General features: G+C 43.6%; 1 pseudogene; it reads right to left on the bottom strand.

The window, feature by feature from the left end:
* Window positions 1–872: 872 nt before the first annotated feature.
* On the bottom strand, window positions 873–2,612 carry LOC147981412 (uncharacterized; annotated as a pseudogene).
* Between the last annotated feature and the right edge of the window lie 12,022 nt (window positions 2,613–14,634).

Below are 14,634 nucleotides of genomic sequence, written 5' to 3'. Positions count from 1 at the left end.
GAGTGAGAAGTTCACAACCTTTGGGGACAACAACAAATTCAAATAGGTTTAGTTTTGCTGGTCCCTGACAAAGAGCCACTCAGAGTGAGAAGTTCAGAATTCAAAGTGCACTCAATACAAAGTTCAGAACGTTGGGTAGTTGACGACAAAATTATGTACTAAGCTACATTATGGTCAACAAAAATCTTAAGATTCTTCCAAAATACGTTTAGTTTGACAACAGCCTAGAAATTCAACAATATAGCAATAATTCTAGTAGGAAAATATTGGTCATGATCTGATGGAAAACTCAATCAAAACACAAGATTAGGAGCACACGAAGGGTGCTTAAGCAGTAGGCAACGAACGGCAGACTTAAGAGCGCGTAATAGTCTTGGCAACAAACAGAATTATTTTGCTTTCTCTACTGAATAAAATAATGAAAAATAACGATGTTCATTAGATATGTTAGGCTGCATATTGTGCAATCTATATAAAAGGAGTTCCATATAAAGAGCTCCATATTATTTGACGTCATCGATGGAAGGCCTTGAAGGATTTATAAATGAAACTAACATCTGTTTACATTCAGCCACCAATAACAGATATCAAGTGACAACAGCAATTAGTCTTACCTAAAAGCAAATATATAAGGGACTAGGTCATTCATACAACTAGGCATTATCCATTGGATCGCTTGTCACTTACAAAATATGTAAAGCTAACCAACATTGTTCAAGGCCACAAAAGGGCATGCACCATGAAAAGCACGTTTTGGAATGCTGCCACGGAACTAGACCATTAGTCACACGCACGCACACCCAACGACTAGTTTTTACAAAGGCATTTGTGCCACCATGTTAAATGCATGAAGCAGCACAGACTTTCAGAAATCATCCGCCAACCAAATCCGCGAAACAGGGAATATAAGGTAAACCACACATGAAATCTCCAGAATTGCACATAAGATGTGCTTCCCTGCTATCCATATCATACGATAGATTCTCCTCCTTCCAGTCAGTAACGAAAATCAAATTACGATCTGAATGAATTGCAAACATCTCATACTTAAAGGTCATGTCCTCTTCGTCACAATTTTCTGTCGCATATTCCCTTCCAAACATTTGGGGAACATCAATAGTATGCTTTAGGGTCCACACTTCAGTAGCATAATCCTCAAGTACCCTCACAAAGAGTTGGTAATAATAAGGAACCATATACCAAGCATGCAATTTCCCCCGAGAGTATCCAATTGAGCTATAACCAGACCTAGCTTCTTCCATTCCTTCCGGGAGAGCAATTTCCCCACAAATATCCCCCTTTGAGTCCACTGCAGCTATAATAGGTTCCTCGATCACCAAATGCATAAAATGCATCATGCCATTCACGAAGGCACATTCTGCAGTAAAAGGAGGATACTCTCTGGTTTCCCCCCACTCACGGCTGCTCCCTGTCCATCGCCCGGTTTCGGATGAGTATATCGCCACATAGTCGGGCAACTCTACCAGGGATGTAAACACCAAAAAGCGAGGAAGGGTTGTGCCAGTTTTATATGCGCAGGTTCATCATCCTCTTCATCCTGCCATACTATAGGAGGCAACACGGTACACTGGCCGTCATAGGATTGCACACGATATAATTGCATTCCTCGTCTTCTTGCGATTCCCAGCATTTGCAGAGGAGAAGGCTGCTGCAGCATTGTTTGAGCTTGACCCTAGCGTAGCTCCCGTGAAGGAAAGGGAGCAAAGCGTCGACCAGAGAAGCGGCCCCCGGCCCTAGACAGATTGTTGAAACGGAGACCGCCGTCTGAGTGGCGGGTGTGGAAGAATCCGTAATTCTAGGGGTTGGACTTCATAAGCCGGAAAGGGCAATAGAGCCGCAGCTTTGTGTGCCTGGATCTGGATGGGCTTTACCACTTCTTCGAAAATTTTGCCCAAAGGTTGTCTATATCAGGAAATAGGGTAAAATAATAGAGCGGGGCGGCGGCTGTGTATATCGGGAAAAAATGTTTTTCTAACAAATTACCTTATATGGATGCAGATCCTTATGTGCCAATTTTCCGTAGGGCATATTTAAAAGGCATATCCAAATGTCCGAGTATACCTACTTCCATTTTAGAGACACACAAAGGCACCGCTTTCTTCACCATTTTTCAAACTAATTGTGTCATGTATTTTCAAGATTCAAGAATAAAACAATGGTAGATGTAGCGTACCAACCAATTCACAGTAAATTGTACTACATATATAGCTTATCCTGAAGCGGGCCGACAGAAAGAAAATGCCAGCAAGCGCACCGCCGTACCAATCAAACCCTAGAAAAAACGGTTACTTGGTCCAATAGTTCATAAAAAAACGCTCCAAGTTCCTCGTATAAAGGGGGTTGTAACTCCCCTGGTACTTCCCCAATATCACATGACCCATAATTTCACTCCATCGCCTTCACATCTTATGTCACCCGGCCCGCTCATCCCATCCAATTCTCTCTTGTGCCACCAAACCGCCGAGCGTCCATAGCGACCACTAGGGCACTATGCTGCCATCGTCAGTCGTAGTGGGCCATCGCATCAGCTGACACCGCTCGCCCCTTCATATTCCTTCGTCTGGCAACCCATGAGACAATTGAACCTGCATCGGCGTACCATCTGAGCATTACCGTCCGTGCCTAGGCGCGACCGGTTAAATCCATGAGTAATCCAGAAAGGGGAAAATTCAATTCCCCACACATCACCCCCGCATTGCCAACACGAATGCCAATGCCAATACCGGCGCATCAATGGAGGAGCAGGCCCGCTTCATCGAGCCGCCGAAGTTTCCCCCGAGGTGGATTGAGTCAGGGTACGCCCCCACGGCGGCGTTTCCAGACGACGGCGAGGAACCGCCCCGGTTCGTGCAGTGCCCGGCACCGACGTACGTGCTTGACGTGTCCGAGAGGAAGAACATCGCAGCCTACATCAGCCATAGCAGGTTCGCGCCGAACGCCTTAGTCTAGCTCATTGTCCGTGGCGACGAAGACGAGTCGTGCCCCCACCTGCCGCTATGGAGACCATCCCGTCGATGAGCGAGCTGAGCATCAATTATGGCATCGATCAGTGACAATGGGCAACGTTTCCTGTATGTTTACCCTCATTTGCAATTTTCATGAACCTTTCGCCTTCATTTTCAGTTGTCATGAACCTTTCTGTCATTGTTAAGGATTGTACCATTGAATGGACGCAGCGCTAAGACACCTTAAACTGAACTGTTTGCTTGTATTTCTTGTGCTTGGTTTGCCGTGTTTGCACTTTGCAGTCGACAAGTTATAGCCTGAAACCATATTTGCATGAGTTGAGTCTGGGATCGACATCATAACCATGGATGTGAGCGTTTAGTTGAGAATTTCATTCGGTTTAGTTTTCTGTAGTCGTTGCAAAGGTTCATGAAGATGTACGTGTCTAGGACGGCCTCTACAATGTCGTCTCCGCCACCTACGGCCCCGGCAAGTCTGGCCCCGACGTCTGCAAGTTCAAGCGCATGCGTCTGCCCGGCCAGGAAGCGGTTGGCAACAACATGTGGCGCTCCGCTAGAGACCTCATCAACCAGCTCAACGCCGAGATCCGCCTGCCCGGCTACATCATGTTGGACATGTCCAACGGCAAGGAGGCGATTCCCGTCCCCGTCCGCAACACGGTGGACCACGACGTCTATCCCCTCGAGAGAGCGGGCGCCGGGAGCATGGTGCCGCCACCGTGCCTGCAACCCGCGTCTACGGCTGCGGGAGAGTACTCCTGCGCGCTGTTCATCTAAAGTTTATTCTTTTAATTACATTATTTTGTAATGCATGAAATTTTTTAATTTGAAGAATATTTGAAAAACCATTGAACACTTTTTAATCACATGACTATCTTACTAAAATATATTAACTACTTATTACATGGTTACATTTTTTAAAAACTCAAATATATTTTAAAATGCATTCAACACTTTTTTTAATTACATCCAAATTTCTATAAATGTATCAGACAGTTCTTTTAGTACATGGATTGCTAATAAAAAAATTTCTAATGACACAAACGTTTATGAAAATTGTCCGAGCACTTTTTAAATTACATGAATTTCTTTGTAAAAATGTGGGAAACACTTTTGTAATTACATGAACATTTTCTAATCTATTAATTGCTCCACGTCCGCAAGGAGGTCTATGAACTTATCACCTTAGTAATCTATGTCATATTCATCTTACTGAATCTTGCTCTGATCTTATAAGCTGAAGTACGTCATCATCACATAATAATAATATGGGCACGTCGGTATATGAATCCTGTCGGAATAAGCCACGGCGTCTAGTGCAGTCGGGCTCGTCGGGCGCGTCCGATGCGCGCGGGACGTGCGGGACGCACTGGTGTGGTCGGGCTCGTCGGGCGTGTTGGGTGCGCGCGGGACGTGCGGGACACAGCAGCTGCGTGGCATATGTGTGTGCATGTGTAGTGCCGTGTCATGTGGCAGTATTGCACGTACGGAAGCGGCTGTACATACGGTGGTTAGTTGCATGCATATGTGAGTTTGTTAGCTGCATGCGCATGCGATTGAAGGCCTAGTCTTTGGGACGTAGGAGAGAATCTAGGAAACAGATTAGATGCATGCAAGTAGTTGGCTAGTATTGTGCGTCTGTTAGTGGGGCTAGTGGCCGAGCGTGGTGGCTGGACTATGCGTGTGCGGGTACTACTTAAGCATTGTAATCAGCTTGGTTCTGTTAATGAGAAGAGGAGGAAAATGTAGCCCATGTGTTCTCATCGGGAGAACGAGGCAAAGCCAATTTTCTCCACGGTGAGCTGTGTATACGTGTGTGTTCCTTTCATGGTGTGTGTTTATGAGATAAGAGAGAAACCACAAGAGAGTTGGGAGGTAGAAGAAGAAGCGGCGCCGCAAGGAGGAGGCAGCGCCAACAATTGGTATCATAAGCTGGGTCATCTTGGGCCATGCCGGAGGCGTGCCGGCGATGGTGGTGTTCGTCGGCGGCTGTGCGGAGCTCCGGGGCGTGTGTCGGCCAGTGAAGGTGCGCGGCGCGGCGGCTGTCATGGCGGATGCGGAGGTGGCGCGCGGTGAGTCCGCGACGAGCACGGCGGACATGTAGGTCGAGGCGGCGCAGCTGCGGCGCATGGCGGCGACGACGGCGGCGGACTGGGCGCGACCGATGCGTATTATGGGTGCGCACTGGACGCGTTGGGACCGCCGGATTGGACTGCGTCGGGGCGCTGGACCTGGTCGCGCAGATCGCGTACGTGCGCGGCGGGAGCGCGGGTCAGGAGCGCGGGGACGTGGGGAGTGCGCGCGAAGAGTACGGCTGTCGCGGAGACGAGGAGGTCGCGAAGGACCTGCGTGGTGGCGCAGAGGTCGCGGCGCCTCGGCGCGACAACCGTGGAGGCGCGCGGCACGGAGACGCGGCGAGCGGCGGCTTGTGCCGAAGACGCAGCGGAGCTGTCCCCAGCGCCGAGATGACATCGACGAGGCAGGGCTCCTGTCGGCAGGCCGTGCGGCGACGTCATGGCTTAGGGGGAGTGTGTTGGAATAAGCCACGGCGTCTAGTGCAGTCGGCCTCGTCGGGCGCGTCCGGTGCGCGCGGGACGTGCGGGACACACTGGCGCGGTCGGGTTCGTCGGCCACGTTGGGTGCGCACAGGACGGGCGGGACGGAGCAGCGGCGTGGCGTATGTGTGTGCATGTGTAGTGCCGTGTCATGTGGCAGTATTGCACGTACGGAAGCGGTTGTACATACGGTGGTTAGTTGCATGCATATGTGAGTTTGTTAGCTGCATGCGCATGCGTTGATGGCCTAGTCTTTGGGACGTAGGAGAGAATCTAGGAAACAGATTAGATACAAGTAGTTGGCTAGTCTTGTGCGTCTGTTAGTGGGGTTATGCGTGTAGAGTTCTCCTGCGCGTTCTTCCCTGCCTGAAGCTACGCCATCTCCCGAGCTCCCTACGCATCCACGCCTTGTTCGATGACTGAGCGCCCTTTGACCACCGCGTTGATCGGGCATGGACCCTGCCTTCTTCCGAAACTATGAGGCCTGCCGCGACCTCATCCATTCCATGCATGCTCACTGACGGGCCTGTCACTGGCGAATACGACCTCGCACCCGGTACCTGGTGTACCGTCTTCACCGGCAAAGGGACTTCACCGATGTCATCGGCCGCACAATCGATAGCCTTGAGGGCTCCGTCCTGCGCTGCTTCGACGTTGTTATCCACCTGCCGTTTTACTGGTATGTCAAGTTTTCAGCCATCCAAAGGACTTAATCCGCGCCTGCAAAGAGGCGGTACCCTGCTTGGTGTGCGCGATTGGCTGGAGTTGGAGCCTGGTAACAAGGAGATCGTCATTCTGCCGCGCTTCCACACCCACGCCTTTCCACATACTGTGCATCAAACCGCGGTTCTATCAAGAGTCAAAGTGCCCAATTCTCCTGCGTGAGGTGATGCGTTACTTCGGCTTTAGATTCTGAGATTCGATTGCTGATGGTGCTTGACTCATACATCTCGGATGCAAAGATGTTGATAGATTACATAGCCGATGAATAAATTCATAGATTATGTAGCTGAAGATGGTTTCAATTAATGAGCAGCAGTTCATAGATCTCGTAGTCCTAAGATGAGGGTTTCATGTATAACATATCCGAAAATTAACAATTGAGTTGGCCTCGATATGTATGAGTGGAGGATTGTCACAACATTTCATTGATAATATTTTTATCAACAATTCCAGGTTATTGTTTCAATTCTTTTTAAGAATATCCAGTAGAACATGTATAGACGACACACACACCTATAACGCCATGCAAGGATATCAAATATTTCATCGTCAAGCTTCTCGGCCTTTGCTCTTCTGGGAGTACTTGTTTTGGAACTCTACACTTTGAAAATAGAAATGACTTGGAGATAACGACAAATACATACATAGCATGTTAAAACACATGTGCTTAAAAGTTCATTTCTCTTCCAGTTTTTTTTACTCGGTGTAGGAAATCATCTTAATAAGTCACATATAGGGGTGAACATAATACTAAAATAATATACAGCATCTACCAAACTAGCAATAGCACGACTAAGAATGTGCGGTCATGCATGTTCTCCACAGGTATATTGGGAAATCACGTACTTTAAAGATAAACATTTTTCTACTGGGACAGAATGCTACAACAATGATTCTTAACCAATGAACTAAATTATTACTATTAACAAGGTATATTATGCACCGCATATAAACAAAAAGAAACATCGAGGAAGTTATTTGCTTCCCAAATAAACAATAGTTTCCATGGTAGAAGAAATTCCTTCATAATGAAGTTGCAAACTAGCAATTTTTTGGGTTACAACTTCCAAAGTTTTATTAGGTCCTCCTATGCACTAGGAAATGTATTCTATGAAACAGCACAAAAACTTCATAAGCATATCCTACAGGTTAATAATATAGCAACCTTTCTAAAAGGCACTCACAAACATAAGCACCACATTAAACTAATAATTCGTAATTGACCTGAAGAATAAGACCAATGAACTTAAATAAGATCATAGAATTATTTGTAACCATCCCTTTAAGTTGACCTAGACCTAGTTCAACATGGAATTATGAAAACAACCCCTAAACCAATCTTTTTAGAAGTAATATTACTTTTGTATACAGGATCACAACTGAATCTTAGAAGCTGCCAAAAAAGGAGAAGAATTATGAGCTGTGATTACATTATTATAAACAATTTTAGTTATTTAATCATAACACAACTTAGTGTTTAATGCTAGGTGGTCTTTCCGCTTCCCTAGATGTGGTGCCACTTGTAGAATAGGGGCATGAGAGATCTATGTATATATACAATATGCATACTGATTATAGGCAACACATGCATTAAAAAAACAGTAAATAGGCTCTATGCACTACAATCTTAGTCTATGCAAGCACTAGTTCAACAGTGTGAGCGAGTAATGAACAAACAATCACCTGTGTTTATAGATATGAAACACTAACTGAAAATGTATAAAATGCCAAAGAAGGTGAAATGGAGGCACTAATATATTCAATAAGCTAATACATAAGGAACTATATGACGACACTTGGTTTTGAGTCGGATAATATTACCGATCTTAAAAGATCTGATCAAGCCCTCTGAAAACCCAAGTGAAATCTGAGGGGCTAGTGAATATCCTAGGATACCTTGTCCATTTCCAAGAAGCAAACATGTAATACAATCAGGGATCATTTCGGACTTGAGGAAGTATTTTGAAAGCTTCTCCATTTGCAAGAAGTTGATCTATCCTACCAAAGATCGAACCGAAACACCCATAGATGAACCGGAGAGATCCATAGAGAAGATCACGAGGAGTGACACTCACTAGTCACCATCGTGATGAGAAGATTGTGTGCTCATCTTGGTTGTTGTGGCCTGGCATGGGGGTGCCTGGTATGAAAAGTTTACCTCCCATGATAGCTTTCTCCTTCTCCTATTTCACGTTCTTCTTTTTCTCTTTCTCCAGTTCCGCACGGAGAGTTTCTACTTCTTCCTGCAATGCCAGATGCCTGGATTCCAGTTCACAGTATTTCTACTCAAAAGACATGAGATAGCAGTTAGTAATATAGTGATCGAGAGAAACTATGGATTCAAAGGGATTGACCAAAATTTCAAAGACAAAAAATAATCTAGTAATGTACACTCTAACTGATTGTCAACAATCAGGCGGAGTCATGAATTTAAGATACTAGTCGTCAACCCGTGCGTTTGCACGGGCTAGCATATAGAGAATGTTAACTGTCTACAATTGTAAACAAACATTACGACTAAGTTGTTATTCGTCAACAACGGTTGTGCATTTAATTACTTAATCATTTTATCGCGGAGGCAAACATGCTTCTTTTCACGGAAGGCGCGACATGGTTTTCGGTCTACCCATTTGTGTCGGTACACATATCAGTGAATTTAGAGCCATTCTAAAAGTATGTTATCCAATTTGTAAAACAGGTTACTTGAGTTCTTCTATACCAGGGCAGCATTGCTTGAAATGCTTATATTTGATTGATAATATTAATTAACTCTGGCTCAATCCTAATATATAGAGAATGTTAACTTTCTGTCTTTGGAAGCAATTATATTTTTATAGTGAAACAATTTCTTGTTGTTTTCTTTTCGGCGGGGGGGGGGGGGGGGGGGGGGGAGATTATCATCTTATCGCAAACATTTCCATTTATACACAATTGTTGTACCATTTTTTCATAGACAACAATTACTTCTTCTCCTTAGGTTCACTTCGCGATCTGCTCATTTACCTACAATTCTAGAATATCTTGCCAAGCTCTTGCGACTGATGCATGCGATGGTTCATCTTTGACTTGGTCTAGGTAGTCAAATAGTAGACAGAGTTTAATTTTATTTTTACTTTTCTTGTGTCCCTCAATTCCATAATTTAGTTCCATGACAATGGTTTGAAAACTAATTGAAATAGTCGATAGAGTTTATTTTTATTTTTATTTTTCTTGGTCGCCAAACATATAAAATATGAAACTACATCTTACCATGAATGAAATGACATATGTTTAGTATTCTAGATGTAGATGTTTTTCTTCATAAACATGGGCCAAATTTGTGAAGTTTGACTTTTCAAAAAATATATACGCACTACATTATGACACTACCTTATGGAAAGGAGGAAGTATATGTGAACTATATTTGTACTTAATATATATTGCATACACAGCAATTAGCTTTTGTTGTGATTTATAATTCATGCCAGAACATCTGTACCGAGACTGGTGCATTTCAACCATCGGAAAATATTCATTGTATATGTTCATTGGTAGTTAACTGAAGCTTATACAGATACTTTTACATATAGTTTTAATATAAAAACAGTTTTAAATTTGGCTATTGATATTTGCGCATCTTTATTAGTTACCAATGCGCACAGTTGAGTTGAATTATGTTTTTCTTCGGCTTATTAAAAGAAACTATGTTTTCTTATTTGAAACTCGTTCTTGTGCGTTGTGAGGTTGGCAAGGACACATCTTATCCATCTGTTGAAAAAAACGAAGCAGCATCTTATACTTTTAGTATGCATCATCAAACCTTTGGTCTTGTGTGTACGAACAGGCACGTGGTTTCTAATCCTATCTCCCTGTAAACTAAAATAATAGGCAAACTACGGTCTCTGACTTTCTAATTAGTATAGGGGCCTAATTACTCGGACATTCAGTTTGCTGGAATCCTTTTTATTGCTAATTGCATTAAGCGTATGTATCACACACCATTAATTGTTTTAGACCTTGAATTGCCAGAAACAAATAAAATAGAACTTTAATATTGTTAAAGGAACACAAATCTTACCCGCAAACTATTTATTACATGAATGAAAATAAATTTTCAAAGATGATTCAAGATGCAAATTGGAATGAGTGGAGTACGAAAATTAGTAGGTGAACAATATTGAGTAACAGCGTGATTCTAAACTGGTACAACAAATCCCTAGGGTTTTTTTTTTTTTGCAAGAAGACACTTATCTAACCTGGGTAGTGGCACCAGCTGACCAAAAATAACCTTTGCACCCAGCGGGACAACCAACATAATGCTCTTTGATGATGATGTTGCCCAGCTGATGGGCATAGTTGTGCTCCGACTCAATGTCTACGAGGTGTACAAATATCGTACGTGGGAAAAATACTTGGACAAAAAAATAATGCCCAACTTGCAATGAAGAAACAACTGTTTAGGATCCACTTGGCACATTACAATTAGGTGATGTGATCAATAAAATGGAATCGATTATAGACAGTGAAGAAAAAAATTCTGAAAAAAATAATGTGCGGCAAAAACAAACCTGATCCACATGAGGAAAATCCTTATGAGGATATAAGCTATTTGACCTTTGACAACACGGGATCCATAACCTGCAGTCATGAGATTGAGACACATGATTTTTTTTTCTATGGGGTGTAGAGATCTGATACCACACAATTGACTTTTTTATGAAGGGAGGAAGAGAGTCAGGAGGCAATGGAATAGTTGATAGATTAGTTCCTTGTGCATGACCGTGGAATAGTAGATAGATTAGTTTCTTGTCCATGACCGTGGCGAATATTGTTTGCATGTATGCATAACAAATATTAAATTACTAAGAGCTTGTTTGCTAGGCCATGGCAACGCCATTACGGCTAGTGTTTAATTAAACACGTATCTTGTACATGCAGCACCAGCAGGAGGCGGCATGGTTGATTGCCTTGATGTTGCAGCGACGACCGCCAATGAGGATCAGCGGCAAGCTGAATCTTCACGATTACTTGAGGCACTCTGGATGCCTGCCTATTGACTTGTTTAGACCAATGAACTGGTCACCAGAGAGAGAGCAGGCGCCGCACTGTAGTACCGCAGAGTCAGATGGGAAGAGATGTGTATTGCATGTGTCTTGAACGACCATGGCGGCACATGCATGCATGGAATAGATGGGATCGTCGCTGAATCTTCACGATTACTTGAGGCACTCTGGATGCCTGCCTATTGACTTGTTTAGACCGATGAACTGGTCACCGGAGAGAGAGCCGGCGCCGCACTGTAGTACCGCAGAGTCAGACGGGAAGAGATGTGTATTGCATGTGTCTTGAACGACCATGGCGGCACATGCATGCATGGAATAGATGGGATCGGAGCTTTATGTTGGGAGAGATAGAATCAGGATTGTATAAGTTAGGGCTCTAGGCTACCGAGCGGCAGCTATGCAACGCTTGGGTTGGAGAAAAGGATGGTGGGCCTTTTCAGCGGGCCTTTTAAGCGATTTGTTCGCAAATTGAGCATTATGACAAACTGGAATATACAAACCGATCTAGAACGTAATAAATTGGTCCCATCGAGATTAACGGTCCCAATTTACTAATTAACTTGGGAATTTTTAGGAAGTCTGTAATTAGTATAGGTATAGAGTATAGATAGATAGATATAGATATAGATAGATAGATAGATAGATAGATAGATAGATATAGATTGGTTCTAGATTTATGAAGAAGGAAATAAACTAACACTATAGACTCTAATTGATTGCCAGCAATCATTCAGAGTCTCGGAGGCAACACCTAGTATGTGCACTGAACGTGCCCCCACTAGAAGAAAACATATCAGGCGCTACTCAGATGACAAGTCAAAAGTTGAACGTCCGAATGAAAATGGTCGGCACTTACGGTGGTACTTTCTTGGGGATGAGATTTCAGAGACTCACTTGAATTGAGTGAATCCTTTAGCTTTGGGTTCATTAGCTCGGCTTGAGTCATGGCCTCTTCGCTGATACTAACCCCATCCTCTAGAGTGCTGGCCAACGGATACAATACATAAGGAATAGGTGGAGGCGTTGAAGGTCGGGGCGTCGTAACCGCCAATGCACTTGGACTGGCTTGTACAATATCGGTCAGCGCTCGGACACTTGCATCCGACTGAATTTCCAGAAATGTTGGTACCATGTCATGATCGGTGTCCATTTCCACTGGATTTCTCCTTGGACTAGGAGCATATACGTCCATTTGAACATACTCTTCAGCATCATCCACAGTAATCACTTCTTCAGTGGCTACAAACAATGCAAAGCAACAGGTCATCAGTCCTTGCTCTGTCTTTTCTACTTTGATGATTTTACAACAAATATAATATCTTTCGAACTAACAACAACAACGTCAGGTTGTCCTTTGGCTTTACTCGCAGTCTGGTTGGTAGCTTGGCTGTTATGACTTGTTGAAGTAGCAACCCTACATCAGAAGAGGATATAAGATGGTTATAATGTCCGAACGATCAAAGCAAGATTCAGCTACAATACATACTTGGAGACAACAGGCAGCACATTCTTTATGTTACAGCTAGGCTAGGCTGGGCGTTGGGAGATCTCTAGCAGACAAGTCGGCAGAAGCCAAATCACGTCCTACATCGCCCTGGGACACTGCTGCAATATTGCTAGGAGACAGGTTCATATCAGATCAAGGCATGGGAGGTCCAGACAGTAATGCAACGATGTGGGGATGGACCAGGAGCTGATGGTGAGAGTGGAGGCCCAGAATCAGAGTAGGATACTATAGCAAATCTTAAAGATCTGATCAAGCCCTCTAAATACCCACGGGCATGCAATATGCCCTTGTAATAACCCCATGAAATCTGAGTGGCTAGTGTATCCTAGGAAAACATGTCCGTTACCAAGAAGCAATCATGTAATACAAATAGGGCGCATCCGAACGGCGATTGGCCTGAGATGGAATAACACTTCTCGCCCGCTATCGATTCCCTCTCTCTATTCTCTGCTCGTCAGATATTTTCTTCACCATGAGCAGCATTCAGCAGTGCCAGAGATCTCTTCCGTCGACTCCGTCGGCAAGAACTCCGGCAGCTGGTCTTCTCCCTTCTCCCCCGTGGGCAACGACACCGGCGAACTCCCTCCATCGTGAATACGTCACCTGTGTCCCAACCAAACACGTCGTGGGTATAGCCATTAACTGGCAGGAGAATGGAAATTTAGTAATTGGTGCTCATCTTGGTCGTCGTTGCCCTTGTCGCTTCCGCGGTCGCCGACCAAGTCATTGAGGTAATAAATATTTGGGATTCCAAAACAACCACAGTTGAAAGAATAAACTTCAAATGTGAACATTTTGGATCCCTAACTTGCTGCTCTATTCATCTTAACATTGTTATTTTATTTTATTTTTGCCTTTCTAATGCTCCTTTAACTTTTTTTCATAACAAGTAAATCTGACATAATATCATTTTTCTAAGAATGTGTCACACACTTTTTTAATTACATGATTTCGTAATGCCTAATTTTTTTTAATTACAAGAATATTTTGAAAACCATTGATCACGTTTTAATCACATGACCATCTTACTAAAATATATTGACTATCTATTACTTGATTTCACTTTCTAAAAACTCAAACATGTTTTAAAATGCATTCAACGCTTTTTTCATTTACATCAAAATTTCCATAAATGTATCATACTTTTTCTTATTACATCGATTTCTAGTAATGATTTTATTCTAATGACAAAAACATTATGAAAATTGACGAACACTTTTTAAATTACATGAATTTCTTTGAAAAAATGTGAGAAACACTTTTGTAGTTACATGAATATTTTCTAATCTATCAATTGCTCCTCTTCAGCAATGAGGTCTATGAACTTATCATCTTAGTAATCTAGCTAATATTCATATTACTAAATCTTGCTCTGATCTTATAAGCTGAAGTACCTCATCATCTCACAAAGATAACATGGGAACGTCAGTACATGAAGCCCTCATGCAGTAAAAATATATATATTTCAAAGTACAGTTCTCTTTGTGCTGTTTGCGGTCTTTACCGACATTAATTAGCGAGCAAATATAAAAGTATTCAAACTCATTAATTAGGGAGTACATGGCTCTTGTCCACAACCACCAACAAAACGCACAGCGGAAAAACAACGCGGAAGCAAAGCAACGAGGAGAAAAGTCTTATCGTTCGCCACGCTCAGCCGGGTGGCCGTCAGGTCCGACCCTGTCGCCGGCGCGCCGAGGATCCCTCTAACATCCGAGATCCACGATATCCTGCGTGGCGATCTCGAGCCCTCCCCCGATGACCACTCCTACTTGGCCTTCCTTCTCCGCCTTTCGCAGCAGCAGCTCGACTCCATCTCC

Source organism: Triticum urartu, chromosome 3A, assembly GCF_056163025.1.
Source record: "Triticum urartu cultivar PI428250 chromosome 3A, HENAU_Tu73, whole genome shotgun sequence".
NCBI lineage: Eukaryota > Viridiplantae > Streptophyta > Magnoliopsida > Poales > Poaceae > Triticum > Triticum urartu.
The sequence above is the reverse complement of the archived record's forward strand: the minus strand, read 5'-3'. Positions and strand labels throughout refer to the sequence as shown.